This window comes from Somniosus microcephalus, unplaced genomic scaffold (genome assembly GCF_052327205.1).
Source record: "Somniosus microcephalus isolate GS21.2 unplaced genomic scaffold, FLI_Smic_1.0 unresolved_chr8, whole genome shotgun sequence".
In the NCBI taxonomy this organism is placed as follows: Eukaryota; Metazoa; Chordata; class Chondrichthyes; order Squaliformes; family Somniosidae; genus Somniosus; species Somniosus microcephalus.
The window spans coordinates 27,231,535-27,246,069 of record NW_028225186.1 but is presented as its reverse complement, the minus strand read 5'-3'; positions in this window follow the sequence as shown (position 1 = coordinate 27,246,069).

The window sequence follows — 14,535 nt, the reverse complement described above, 5'->3', positions numbered from 1 at the left end:
GGATATTGCCATTTACCCATGGTTTCTGGTAGGGAAATGTTCGTACAACAATCCTCGGAACAACGTCGTCTATGCACTTGTTTATGAAACTAATGACTGAATCTGTATATGTGTTGATGTCATTGTCCAAGGCATTCCGGAACATATCCCAGTCAGTGGAATCAAAGCAGTCTTGTAACATAGCATCTGATTGATACGACCAGCGTTGTAGAGATCTCATCACAGGCTTTTCCTGTTTCAGTTTCTGCCTATAGGTGGGTAGCAGCAGGATGGAGTTGTGATTTGATTTGCCGAAGGGAGGGCGGGGGAGGGCCTTGTATCTATCCCGGAATGGAGTGTAAATGTGATCTAGTGTGTTCTTGGCTCGAGTTGGGCAGGTGATATGCTGATCGTATTTAGGCAGTACTTTCCTCAGCTTGGCTTTGTTGAAATCGCCAGCCACGATGAATGCAGCCTCTGGATGGGAACTTTCAAGCCTGCTAATGATCCCATACAGCTCGATTAGTACCCTATTTGCGTTGGCCTAGTGGTGGAATATACACCACTGTAATTATCACGGATGAGAACTCTCTCGGGAGGTAGAATGGTCGGCATTTGATCATCAGGTGTTCAAGATCGGGTGAACAAGAAGATGTAAGTAGTTCCACGTTGGAACACCAAGAATTGTTGATCATAAAGCATACTCCACCCCCTCTATTCCTCCCCGAGTCTTTTGTTTGGTCTAGCCGGTGAATGTTGAATCCCTCTGGTTGAATGGCCAAAGCTGGTGTCGATGGATCAAGCCAAGTCTCAGTAAAAATCAAGACATTGCAGTTCTTAATGTCTCGCTGTAAGGTGAGCCTCCCTCCTTCGTCCAGCTTATTGTCCAGTGACTGCACATTCGCCAGGAGAATAATCGGAGGGGGGGTGGTGGTGTTCACGTCGCATCAGCTTCACTAATGCACCTGCTCATCTGCCCCGCTTGCGCCGTCGTCGCGTCCTGATCACAGGAATGAAGTCAGGTAAGCAGGTGGGAGGGTTGATGGTAGTAGCAGCAGAATCACAGTTCGAAAAATCGGGGGTAAGTCCTATATCTCCGGACGATCTTATATCCAGAAGTGATTGACTGTCGTAGCAGATAAGTGAAGAAACAGTACTGAGAGAATTGCTTAATAATAACAATAAAATAATTAATAAAGTGGAAAATTGTGGATGAGTTCGTAAAACAACGGCTACCCTCATGAACCATACAGATCGTTTAAACAGTAGAATATTTTTTTAAAAACAACTAAACAATTAATAATAAAACTAGAATGCTAAATACTAAACAGTAGAATACTAAAAAACAGCCAGGTTGTGGTCAATGGGTCAGTTTCTGTGTGTTAGGACAGGTGTTGGTCTCTGTGTCAGTTTCTGTGTGTTCGGTCAGGTTTTCGCCAGAGGGTCAATTTTTGGTTGCTCTGTCAGGTGGTGATCAGTAAGTCAGATTCAATGTTTTCAGTAAGTTTATGGTCAGTGTTCAAGTTTCTGTGGGTTCCATCAGTGTGTAGTCAGTGGGTCAGTTTTTGTTCGTTCGGTCAAGTAGCTTCAGTGGTTCAGTGTCGGTGTGTTCGGTCAGGATTTGTTCAGTTCGTCAGTTTATCTGTGTTTGGCCAGGTTGTGGTCAATGGGTCAGTTTCGGTGTGTTGGGTCAGGTTTTGGTATGAAGTCCCTTTTCTGTGAGCTCGGACAGGTTCTGGTCAGTGAGTCAGTTTCAGTTTTTTTCATTCAGGTTGTGGTCAGTGGGTCAGTTTCAGTGTTTGTTCAGTCAGGTTGTGGTCCATGGGTCAGTTTATTTGTTTTCGGTCAGATTGTGCTCAGTGGAACATTATCAGTGCTTTCGGTCAGGTTATGTCAGTGGGTCAGCTTCTGTGTGATCGGTCAGCTTGTGTTCAGTGGGTCCGATTCTGTTTGCTCGGACTGGTTGTGGTCAGTGGTTAAGTTTATGTGTGTTCGGTAAGGATTTGGTCAGTGGGTCAATTTCTGAGTCTTCGGTCAGGTTGTGGTTAGTGGGTAAGTTTCTGTGTGTTCGTTCAGGTTGTGGTCAGTGTGCCAGTTTCTGTGTGATCGGTCAGTTGTGGTCAGTGGATCAGTTATTTTGTGGTTGGTCAGGATCTGTTCAGTGGGTCCGTTTCTGTGTGCTAGATCAGGTTGTGGTCAGTGGGTTTCTCTCTGTGTGTTTGTTCAGGTTGTGGTCACTGTGTCAGTGTCTGTGTGTTTTGTCAGGTTGTGGTCAGTCGTCATTTTCTATGTGTTCACTCAGGTCTAGGTCACTGAGTCAATTTTTGTGTGTTCAGTCAGGTTAAGATCAGTGTGACAGTTTCTGCATGTTCGGTCAGGTTGTTGGCAGTGTGTCATTTTCTGTGTGTTTCATCAGGTTGTGGTCAGTGGGTGAGTTTGTGTGTGTTTGGTCAGGTTGTGGTCAGTGGGTCAGTTACTGTGTGCTCGGTCAGGTTTTGGTCAGTGTGTCAGATTCTATGAGTTCGTTCAGGAGGTGTTCAGTGGGTCAGTTTCTGTGTGTTCAGTCAGGTTGTGGTCAGTGGATCAATTTCTGTCGATTCCTTCCGTTTGTGGTCAGTGGGACAGATTCTGTGTGTTCAGTCATGTAATTGTCAGTGTTCCAGGTCATGTGTGTTCGGTCAGGATTTGTTCAGTTGATCACTTTCTGTGTGTTTGGCCAGGTTGTGGCCAATGGGTCAGTTTCAGTGTGCTCGGTGAGATAGTGGTCAGTGTGTGAGATTCAGTGTTTGTTCAGTCAGGTTGTGGTCAACGGGTCAGTGTCTGTGTGCTTGGGCATTTTGAGTTATGTGGGTCAGTTTCTGTGTGTTTGGTCAGGATTTGGTCCGTGGGTCAATTTCTGGTTCTCAGTAAGTATGTGGACCGTGGGTCAGTTTATGTGTGCTCGGAAAGGTGGTGATCAGTGGGTCAGTTTCTGTGTTTTCGGGCAGTAGGTGAACAGTGGGTCAGTTTCTGTCTGTTCAGTCATGATGTTGCCAATGGATCAGTTTCTGTGGGTTCCGTCAGTGTGTGGTCAGTCGGACAGTTTCTGTATGCTCGTTCAAGTTATTGTCATTGGGTCAGTTTCTGTGTGTTCGGTCCGTATTTGTTCAGCTGGCCACTTTCTGAGTGTTTGGCCAGGTTGTGGTCAATGGTTCAGTTTTGTTGTGTACAGTCAGGTTGTGTTCAGTGGGTCAGTTCCTGTGTGTGCATTCATGTTAATTTCAGTGGGTTAGTTTCTGTGTGTTCGTTCATGTTGTGGTCAATGGGGAAGTTTCTGTGTGTTCGGTCAGGTTGTCGCCATTGGGTCAATTTTTGTTTGCTCGGTCAGGTTGTGGTCAGTTAGTCAGTTTCAGTGTGTTCAGTCAGTTTATGGTCAGTGGATACGTTTCTGTGGGTTCCATCAGTGTGTGGTCAGTGGGTCAGTTTCTGTTTGTTTGGTAAAGTTGTTTCTGTGGTTCAGTTTCTGTGTGTTCGGTCAGGATGTGTTCAGTTGGTCAGTTTCTGTGTTTTCGGCCAGGTTGTCGTCAATGGGTAAGTTTCGTTGTGTTGGGTCAGGTTTTGGTAGGAAGGACCTTTTCTGTGAGCTCGGTCAAGTTGTGGTCAGTGGGTTATTTACAGTTTTTGTTCATTCAGTTTGTGGTCAGTGGGTCAGTTTCAGTGTTTGTTCAGTCACGTTGTGTTCCATGGGTCAGTTTCTGTGTGTTCGGTCAGTTTGTGCTCAGTGTGACATTATCAGTGCATTCGGTCAGGTTGTGGTCAGTGGGTCATTTCCTGCGTGATCGATCAGGTTGTGTTCAGTGGGTCAGCTTCTGTGTGTTCGGTCAGTTTGTGGTCTGTGGGTCCGGTTATGTATGCTCGGTCCGGTTGTGGTCAGTGGGTCAGCTTCTGTGTGTTCGGTCAGGATTTGGTCAGTGGGTCTGTTTCTGTGTGTTTGGCCAAGATGTAGTCAGTGGGTCAGTTTATGTGTGTTCAGTCAGGATTTGTTCACTGCATCAGTTTCTGTGTGTTCGTTAAGGTAGTGGTCAGCGTGGCAGTTTCTGTGTGATCGGTCAGTTGTGGTCAATGGGTCAGTTTCTATGTGTTAGGTCAGGATGTGTTCAGTGGGTCAGTTTTGGCGTGCTAGATAAGATTGTCGTCAGTGGGTCCCTTTCTGTGTGTTTGTTCAGGTTGTGGTCATTGTGTCAGTTTATGTGTCTTTTGTCAGGATGTGGTCAGTGGGTCATTTTCTGTATGTTCAGTCAGGACTTGGTCACTGTGTCAGTTTTTGCGTGTTCAGTCAGGGTGAGGTCAGGTTGACAGTTTCTGTGTTTTCGGTCAGGTTGTGGGCAGTGTGTCAGTTTCTGTGTGTTCGGTCAGGTTGTGGTCAGTGGGTCCGTTTCTGTGTGTATCTTCAGAATGTTGTCAGTGGGTCAGTTTCTGTGTGTTCGGCCAGGATTTGTTCAGTGGGTCAGATTCTAAGTGTTCTGCCAGGTTCTGGTCAGTGGGACAGTTTCTGTGTGCTCAGTCTGGCTGTGGTATGTGGGCCAGTTTCTCTGTGTTCCATCAGGTTGGGGTTAGTGGATCAGTTTCTGTGTGTTCGGTCAGTTTGTGGTCATTGGTCAGTTTGTGTGTTTCGGCCAGGTTGTGTTCATGAGTCAGTTTCTGTGTCTTCAGCCAGGTTTTTGTCAGTGGGTCAGTTTCTGTGTGTATTGACAGGTGCTGGTCTACGGGTCACTTTTTGCATGTTTGGTCAGGTTGTCGTCAGTGGGTCAATTCCTGTGTGTTCATTCAAGTTGTGGTCAGTGTGTCAGTTTCTGTGTGTTCGGTCAGTTTGTGGTCAGTTGCTCAGTTTCTGTGTGGTCGATCAGGTTGTGGTCAGTGGGTCCGTTTCTGTGTGTTTGGTCAGGTTGTGGTCAGTGAGTCAGGATCTGTGTGTTCGGTAAGGTTGTGGTCAATGGGTGAGTTTGTGTGTGTTTGGTCAGGTTGTGGTTACTGGGTCAGTTACTGTGTGCTCGGCCAGATTTTTGTCAGTGGGTCATATTCTGTGAGTCCGTTCAGAATGTGTTAAGTGGGTCAGTTTCTGTGTGTTCAGTCAGGTTGTGGTCAGTGGAACAATTTCTGTCGATTCCTTCAGTTTGTGGTCAGTGGGTCAGTTTCTGTGTGTTCAGTCAAGTTTTTGTTAGTGTCCCAGTTTCTGTGTGTTCGGTCAGGATTTGCTCAGTGTGTCAGTTCCTATGTACTCGGTCAGGTTGTGTTCAATGGGTCAATTTCTGTCTGTTCGGAGAGGATCTGGTCAGTGGGTCAGTTTCTGTGTGTATCGTCAAAACGTTGTCAGTGGGTCAGTTTCTGTGTGTTCGGCCAGGATTTGTACAGTGGGTCAGATTCTATGTGTTCTGTCAGTTTCTGGTCAGTGGGACAGTTTCTGTGTGCTCAGTCTGGCTGTGGTATGTGGGCCAGTTTCTCTGTGTTCCATCAGGTTGGGGTTAGTGGGTCAGTTTCTGTGTGTTCGGTCAGTTTGTGGTCATTGGTCAGTTTGTGTGTTTCGGCCAGGTTGTGTTCATGAGTCAGTTTCTGTGTCTTCAGCCAGGTTTTTGTCAGTGGGTCAGTTTCTGTGTGTATTGACAGGTGCTGGTCTACGGGTCACTTTTTGCATGTTTGGTCAGGTTGTCGTCAGTGGGTCAATTCCCGTGTGTTCATTCAAGTTGTGGTCAGTGTGTCAGTTTCTGTGTGTTCGGTCAGTTTGTGGTCAGTTGCTCAGTTTCTGTGTGGTCGATCAGGTTGTGGTCAGTGGGTCCGTTTCTGTGTGTTTGGTCAGGTTGTGGTCAGTGAGTCAGGATCTGTGTGTTCGGTAAGGTTGTGGTCAATGGGTGAGTTTGTGTGTGTTTGGTCAGGTTGTGGTTACTGGGTCAGTTACTGTGTGCTCGGTCAGATTTTTGTCAGTGCGTCATATTCTGTGAGTCCGTTCAGAATGTGTTAAGTGGGTCAGTTTCTGTGTGTTCAGTCAGGTTGTGGTCAGTGGAACAATTTCTGTCGATTCCTTCAGTTTGTGGTCAGTGGGTCAGTTTCTGTGTGTTCAGTCAAGTTTTTGTTAGTGTCCCAGTTTCTGTGTGTTCGGTCAGGATTTGCTCAGTGTGTCAGTTCCTATGTACTCGGTCAGGTTGTGTTCAATGGGTCAATTTCTGTCTGTTCGGAGAGGATCTGGTCAGTGGGTCAGTTTCTGTGTGTATCGTCAAAACGTTGTCAGTGGGTCAGTTTCTGTGTGTTCGGCCAGGATTTGTACAGTGGGTCAGATTCTATGTGTTCTGTCAGGTTCTGGTCAGTGGGACAGTTTCTGTGTGCTCAGTCTGCCTGTGGTATGTGGGCCAGTTTATCTGTGTTCCATCAGGTTGTGGTTAGTGGGTCAGTTTCTGTTTGTTCGGTCAGTTTGTGGTCATTGGTCAGTTTGTGTGTGTTCGGCCAGGTTGTGTTCATGAGTGAGTTTCTGTGTCTTCAGCCAGGTTGTTGTCAGTGGGTCAGTATCTGTGTGTTTTGACAGGTGCTGGTCTATGGGTCACTTTCTGCGTGTTTGGTCAGGTTGTCGCCAGTGGGTCAATTCCTGTGTGTTCATTCAAGTTGTGGTCAGTGTGTCAGTTTCTGTGTGCTCAGTCAGGAGTTGGTCATTGTATCAGTTTCTGTGTGTTCGGTCAGGTTGTGGTCAATGGGTCAGTTTCTGTTTGTTCACTCAGGTTGTGGTTATTTTGTCAGTTTCGGTGTGTTCAGTCAGGTTGTTGTCAGTGGGTTAGTTTCTCTGTGTTGGGACTAGCTGTGGTCAATGGGTCAGTTTCTGTATTGTGAGTCAGGATTTGATCAGTGTTTCAGTTTCTGTCTGATCGGTCAGGATGTGTTCCATGCGTAAGTTTCTGCGTGTGTGGTCAAACTGTTATCAGTGGGTCACTTACTGTGTGCTTGGACAGGTGGTGGTCAGTGGGTCAGGTTCTGTCTGCTCGGAGAGGCGGTGATCAGTAAGTCAGTTTCTGTGTGTTCTGTCAGGTTGTGGTCATTTGGTCACTTTCTGTGTGTTCGGTCAGGGTCTGGTCAGTGCGTCAGTTTCTCTGTGCACCGTCAGGTTGTTGTCAGTGGTTCAGTTTTGGCGTACTCGGTGAGGTTTTGGTCACTTGGTCACTTTGAGTGTATTGGGTCAGATTGTGGTCAATGGGCCAGTGTTTGTCTGTTCGGACAAGTTGTTTTTAGTGTGTCAAGTTCCATGTGTTTGGTCCGAATATGGTCAGTTGGTCAGTTTCTGTGTGTTCAGTCAATTTGTGGTCAGCGGATCAGTTTCTGTGGGTTCCGTCATTGTGTGGCCAGTAGGTCAGTTTCTGTCTGTTCCATCAAGTTGTTGTCAGATGTTCAGTTTCTGTGTGTTCTGTCAGGATTTGTTCATTTGGTCAGTTGCTGTGTGTTTGGCCAGGTTGCGGTCAATGGGTCGGTTTTTGTGTTCGGTCAGGTTGTGCTAGGAAGGTCAGTTTTTGTGTGCTTGGTCATGTTATGGTCAGTGGTTCAGTTTCAGTGTTTTTTCGGTCAGGTTGTGGTCAATGTGTCAGTTTCTGTTTGTTCGGTCAGGTTGTCATCAGTTTGTCACATTCTGTGTGTTTGGTCAGGTTGTGGTCAGTGGGTCTGTTTCTGTGTTCTCGGTCAGGTTGTGCCCAGTGGGTTTGTTTATGTGTGTTCGGTCAGGTTGTGGTCAGTGGATATATTTCTGTCAGTTTCGTCAGTGTGTGGTCCGTGGATCAGTTTCTGTGTGTTCAGTCAAGTTGTCAGGATTTTATCAGTTGGTCAGTTACTGTGTGTTTGTAAAGGTTGTGGTCAATGGGTCGGTTACTCTGTGTTCGCTCAGGTTGTGGTTTGAAGGTCAGTTTTTGTGCGCTCTATCATGTTTTGATCAGTGGGTCAGTTTCAGTGTTTGTTCGGTCAGGTTGTGGTCAATGGGTCAGTTTCTGTGTGTTCGGTCATGTTCTGGTCAGTGAGTCAGTTTCTCTGTGCACCGTCAGGTTGTATCAGTGGTTCAGTTTTGGTGTACTCGGTCAGGTTATGGTCATTTGGTCACTGTGAGTGTATTGGGTCAGATTGTGGTCAATGGGTCAATGTTTCTCTGTTCGGACAAATTGTGGTCAGTGTGTCAATTTCTGTGTGTTTGGTCCAAATATGGTCAGTTAGTCAGTTTCTGTGTGTTCAGTCAGTTTGTGGTCAGCGGATCAGTTTCTGCGGGTTCCGTCATTGTGTGGTCAGTGGGTCAGTTTCTGTCTGTTCCGTCAAGTTGTTGTCCAATGTTCATTTTCTGTGTGTTCTGTCAGGATTTGTTCATTTGGTCAGTTGCTGTGTGTTTGGCCAGGTTTCGGTGAATGGGTCGGTTTCTGTGTGTTCGGTCAGCTTGTGGTAGGTAGGTCAGTTTCTGTGTGCTTGGTCATGTTATGGTCAGTGGGTCAGTTTCAGTGTTTTTTCGGTCAGGTTGTGGTCAATGTGTCAGTTTCTGTTTGTTCGGTCAGGTTGTCATCAGTTTGTCAGATTCTGTGTGTTTGGTCAGGTTGTGGTCAGTGGGTCAGTTTCTGTGTGCTCGGTCAGTTTGTGCCCAGTGGGTTTGTTTATGGGTGTTCGGTCAGGTTGTGGTCAGTGGATAATTTTCTGTCAGTTCTGTCAGTATGTGGTCCGTGGATCAATTTCTGTGTGTTCAGCCAAGTTGTCAGGATTTGTTCAGTTGGTCAGGTTGTGGTTAATGGGTCGGTTGCTTTGTGTTCACTCAGGTTGTGGTTGGAAGGTCAGTTTCTGTGTGCTTTCTCATGTTTTGGTCAGTGGGTCAGTTTCAGTGATTGTTCGGTCAGGTTGTGGTCAATGGGTCAGTTTCTGTCTGTTCGGTCAGGTTGTGGTCAGTGGATCATATCCTGTGTTTTCGGTCTGGATATGTCAGTGTGTGATACTCTGCATGTTCGGTCAGGTTGTGGTCAGTTGCTCAGTCTGGTTGAGTTCGGTCAGTGTGTGGTCAGTGGGCCAGTTTCTGTTTGTTCGATCAGGTTGTGGTCAGTGGGTCAGTTTGTGTGTGATTGGTCAGCTTGTGGCCAGTTGCTCAGTTACTGCGTGCTCTCTCAGGTTGTGCTCAGTGGGTCAGTTTCACTGTGTTCGTTCAGTATTTGTTCAGTGTGTCAGTTTCTGTGTGCTCGTTCAGGTTGTGGTCATTGTGTCAGGTTCCGTGTTTTCTCTCAGGTTGTGGTCAGTGGGTCAGTTTCTGTGTGTTCAGCCAGGTTGTTGACAGTGGGTCAGGTACTTTGTGTTTGGTCATGTTGTGGTCAGTCGGTCAGTTTCTGTGTCTTCGCTCAGGTCATGGCCAGAAGGTCAGTTTCTGCATGTTTTGTCAGGTTGTGGTCAGTGGCTCAGTCTGGTTCAGTTCGGTCAGGTTGTGGTCAATGGGCCAGTTTCTATTTGTTCTGTCATGTGTTGTCAGTGGGTCAGTTTCTGTGTGTTCAGTCAGGTTCTGCTCAGTGGGTCAGTTTCTGTGTGTTCAGTCAGATTGTGGTCAGTGGGTCAGTTTCTATTTGATTGGTCAGGATGTGGTCAGTTGCTCAATTTCTGTGTGCTCGTTCAATTTGTGGTCAGTGTGTCAGTTTCAGTGTCTTTGGTCAGGTTGTGGTCAGTGGGACAGTTTTTGTGTGTTCAGCCAGGTTGTGGTCAGTAGGTCAGTTTCTTTGTGTTTGGTAAGGCTGTGGTCAGAGTGTCAGTTTCTGTGTTTTTGATCAGGTTCTGGTCCGTTGGTCAGTTTCTGTGTGTTCGGTCAGGTTGTGTTCAGTTGGCCAGTTTCTGCCAGGTTATCATCAGAAGGTCAGTTTCTGAGTTTTGGGCAGGCTGTGATCAGTGGTTCAGTTTGGTTGACTTTGGTCAGTATGTGGTCAGTGGATCAGTTTCTGTTTGTTTGGAAAGGTGGTGGTTAATGGGTCAGTTTCTGTTTGATCGTACAGGTTGCCGTCAGTGTGTCAGTTGCTGTGTGGTCTGTCAGGTTGTGGTCAGTGGGTCAGTTTCTGTGTGTTCGGTCAATTTGTGGTCAGTGGGTCAGTTTATGTGTGATCGGACATGTTGTGGTCAGTGGTTTTGTTTCTGTGTGTTTGGTCATGTTGTGGTTAGTGGGCCAGTTTCTGTGTGTTTTGTCAGGTTGTGGTCAGTGGGTCAGTTTCTGTGTGTTCAGTCAGGACTTGGTCACTGTGTCAGTTTATGTTTGATCAGCCAGGTTGTGGTCAGTGGGTCAGTTTCTGTGCTTTCGGTCTGGTTGTGGTCAGTGGGTTCGTTTCTGTGTGTTCGGTCACTTTTTGGTCAGTATGTCAGTTTATGTGCGTTCAGTCACGTTGTGGTTAGTGTATCAGAATCAGTATGTTCGATCAGGTTGTGGACAGTGTGTCAGTTACTTTGTGTTCGGTCAGGTTGTGGTAAGTGAGCCAATTTATGTGTGTTACGTCTGGTTGTCTTCAGTGGTTCAGTTTCTTTGTGTTTGTTCAAGTTTTGGTCAGTGGGTCAGTTCTGTGTGCTCAGTAAGGTTGTTGTCATTTTGTCAGATTCTGTGAGTTCGGTCATGTTGTGTCCGGTGGGTCAGTTTCTGTGAGTTTGTTCAGGTTGAGCTCATTGTGCCAGTCTTTGTGTGCTCGGTCAGTTTGTGGTCAGTGGGTTTGTTTCTTTGTTTACGGTCAGTTTGTGGTCAGTGGATCATTTTCTGTCAGTTCCATCAGTGTTTGATCAGTGGTACAGTTTCTCTGTGTTCGGTTAAGTTGTTGTCAGTGGGTCAGTTTCTGTTTCTTCAGTCATGATTTGTTCAGTTGGTCACTTTCTGTGTGTTTGTCCAGGTTGTGGTCAATGGGTCACTTTAGGTGTCTTAGGTCAGTTTGTGGTCAGTGTGAGAGTTTCAGTGTTTGTTCCATCAGGTTTTAGTCAATGGGTCAGTTTCTGTGTGTTCTTTCAGATTGTGATCATTTGGTCACTTTCTTTGTGATCGGTCAGCTTGTGGTCAGTGGGTCAGAAGCAAATAGATTTCAGGTGGATGCCTACCCGCACTTGATGCTGTGGGTTCCTGAACATGTCCTTTGTGATCCCGCCTAAAAAATGTCATCTTGTACGAAAAGATGCCTGGCGTGGAAGTGACCTGAATTTCAAAGAAGCATGGAGGAAAGACTGCATTGTTCTGCTTGCTGGCAGGACGCTTTTCGCTGTTTCCCTGGTGGTATAGTGGTTCGGATTCGGCGCTTTCACCACCGCGACCCGAATTCGATTACCCGGTCAGGAAAATAGTGCGTTTTCTGGCAGTTTAAAATGCCAGCAATCAAAGCCAAAACAATGCATCAACATTTCAACTTTCCACACCGCTGCTGTTGCCTCAACAGTCAGCAGTGCATCATTCGGTATCGAGGTGCAACATTCACTTGCCTTGCCTTCTGTAAAATGCCTGCTGTTTCAAAGTCAGCAGGAAATGACATTGGGAACAAGGCACTTGAATTGCCCACATTTATGTGTACCTCACAGTGTCAGAACAGTCACGGTTATTATCCGCCTTCCATGTATTATTTTGCCGAATTCATCTCCCTAACAAACTTAGCTGATCACAGCACGGCTATCAGTCAACTCATTGCCAGTGTGAAAAATGCCACATTAGCAACGTGTGCAAGACTCGAATGACAGAGTACCTGGGCCGTGATAACTTATCCTGATATTCATGAGGCCTTAACATTCGCTGCATAATACAATTCTACCTCTGGTTACCATCCCTTCTGCCATTGGAAAGCGTTTGACTTTATTTCCTCTATCAAAACCCACTGTAATATTGCAAGCCTCTATTAAATTTCCTCTTAGCCTCCAGGGGAAAGCAATCCCAGCTTTTCCACACAATCAACATAACTGAAGTCGCTTGTCCATCGGGCCACACTCTAAGCCGTCAAACGGGTTCTGTATGTCTGATAGACATATATTTCAGCTATAGGGAAGTCAAGGGTTATGGGGAGTGGGCGGCAAAGTTGCGTTGTGTCGAAGATCTCATCAGCCACGAACTTATGAAATGGCGGGGCTCGAGGGGCCGAATGGCCCAATCCTGCTCCTATTTATTCTTTTGGGGAAGGTTAGTTTCTTAATTATGTAATTTTCAAAGCAAACACATCACTTGAGCATAAATAATATATTAGCTGTTTCTGTGCAACTGGATCAAGGGTATGAATGTTCTGCTCCTGTGCCTGTGCAACAGCTTTCAGGGGCTGAATGGCATCCTGTTCCTGTGTAACAGGCTCGATTCTTACTCTGACAGACATTACATTGCTCACTTCCTCGTTAGTATAGCTGTGAGTATCCCCACCTGTCACGCGGGAGACTGGGGTGAAATTCCTCGACGGGGCAGACTTTTAACATCCCCAATTTTAAACCTTTGGGCAGCAATTTAACGTGCTCCTTGGAAAAGATCAACAGCGAAAAATTGAACCTAAAATAATTTTAAACGGTGAGGAACTGTATAAAAGCCTCCTGCATCAATTCCTCGTTAGCATAGTGTTCTCCTTCTGGTTGTCTTTTGTGCGGGGCACTGCGGAACGAGAGAGGACAGGGAAATGCAGAAAACAGCGGGAGAAAGCAAGTCTGATCTTTCAAGGGGACAGCACTGGCACGATTGGCCGAATGGCCTCACACTGTACTGCAAGCTTCCATGAATCATATGGATATCTGAGACATACCCACACAAAGTGAGCACACATCTGTGTTCGTGTATGTGTTTGAGCCTTTGTCTCAAGCAGTGCATTACTATTTCCTCTGTGTTGTCCTTGATATTTTGGTGCTGATTATTCAATATCCCGACGGCTTTTCTCTGACTGTGTATCACTGAGAAAAGCACAGAAGCAAATAGATTTCAGGTGGACGCCTACCCGCAATTGATGCTGTGGTTTCTTGAACATGTCGTTTGTGATCTCGCCTAAAAAATGACATCTTGTACGAAAAGTTTGCTTGGCGCGAAAGTGACCTGAATTTCAAAGCAGCAAGGAGGAAAGACTGCATTGTTCTGCTTGCTGGCAGGATGATTTTCGCAGCTTCCCTGGTGGTCTAGTGGTTAGGATTCGGCGTTTTCACCGCGGCGGCCCGGGTTCGATTCCCGGTCAGGAAACCAGTGCTTTTTCTGGCTGTTTTTAATGCCAGCAATCAAAGCACCCGCGCGAAACAATGCTTGCACCTCATCAACCTTTCAACTTTCCACGCTGCTGTTGCCTCAACAGTCAGCAGCGCAACATTCACTTCCTTGCCTTCTGTGAAATGCCTGCTGTTTCAAAGTCAGCAGGAAATGACATTGGGAACAAGGCACCTTAAATGCCCACATTTATGTGTACCTCACAGTGTCAGAACAGTCACGGTTATTATCCGCCTTCCATGTATTATTTTGCCGACTGCATCTCCCGAACAAACTTAGCTGATCACAGCACGGCTATCAGTCAACTCATTGCCAGTTTGAAGAATGCCACATGAGCTACGTGTGCAAGACTCGAATGACAGAGTACCTGGGCCGTGATAACTTATCCTGATATTCATGAGGCCTTAACATTCGCTGCATAAGACAATTCTACCTCTGGTTACCATCCCTCCTGCCATTGGAAAGCGGTTGTCTTTATTTCCTCTATCAAAAGCCATTGTAATTTTGCAAGCCTTTATTAAATTTCCTCTTAGCCTCCAGAGGAAAGCAATTCCAGCTTGTCCACACCATCAACATAACTGAAGTCGCTTGTCCCTCGGGCCACACTGTAAGACGTCAAACGAGTTCTGTATGTCGGGGAGTCAAGGGTTATGGATAGCGGGCGGAAAAGTTGCGTTGTGTCGAAGCTCTCATCAGCCACGAATTTATTAAATGGCGGGGCTCGAGGAGCTGAATGGCCCAATCCTGCTCCTATTTATTCTTTTGGGGAACGTTAGTTTCTTAATTATGTAATTTTTGAGAAGCTAAACAACGTTGGAAGGAAACTCCCACGGCACATAGAAAAGTGCAAAATCTTAGCTCAACCGTGAGCTCATGCACCTGAGAGGTTAACCCTGTGATTCTCTATCCACGGATCTTCCAGGACCTTCGAAGTGTTTCCAGCATTTAGTCAACAATTCCAGATGCAGTATCTGATGCATTTTGCGTTATATGTTAACGCAGTGTCCCCGCTTGTATTAACAAAAGCCAAAAATAAATTGTAGCTACCAGAAAAAGGAATTTGTTCACTCGGTGTGCAATGGTGGTTTAGGGGTAGAATTCTCGCCTGCCACGCGGGGGACCTGGGTTCGATTCCCGGCCAATGCAGGTTAACATTTTAAACAATTCATTTCACAGCAAACACATCACTTGAGCAGAAATAATATATTAGCTGTATCTGTGCAACTGGATCAAGGGTATGAATGTTCTGCTCCTGTTTCTTGTGCAACAGCTTTCAGGGGCTGAATGGCATCCTGTTCCTGTGTAACAGGCTCGACTCTTACTCTGGCAGACATTACATTGCTCACTTCCTCGTTAGTATAGTTGTGAGTATC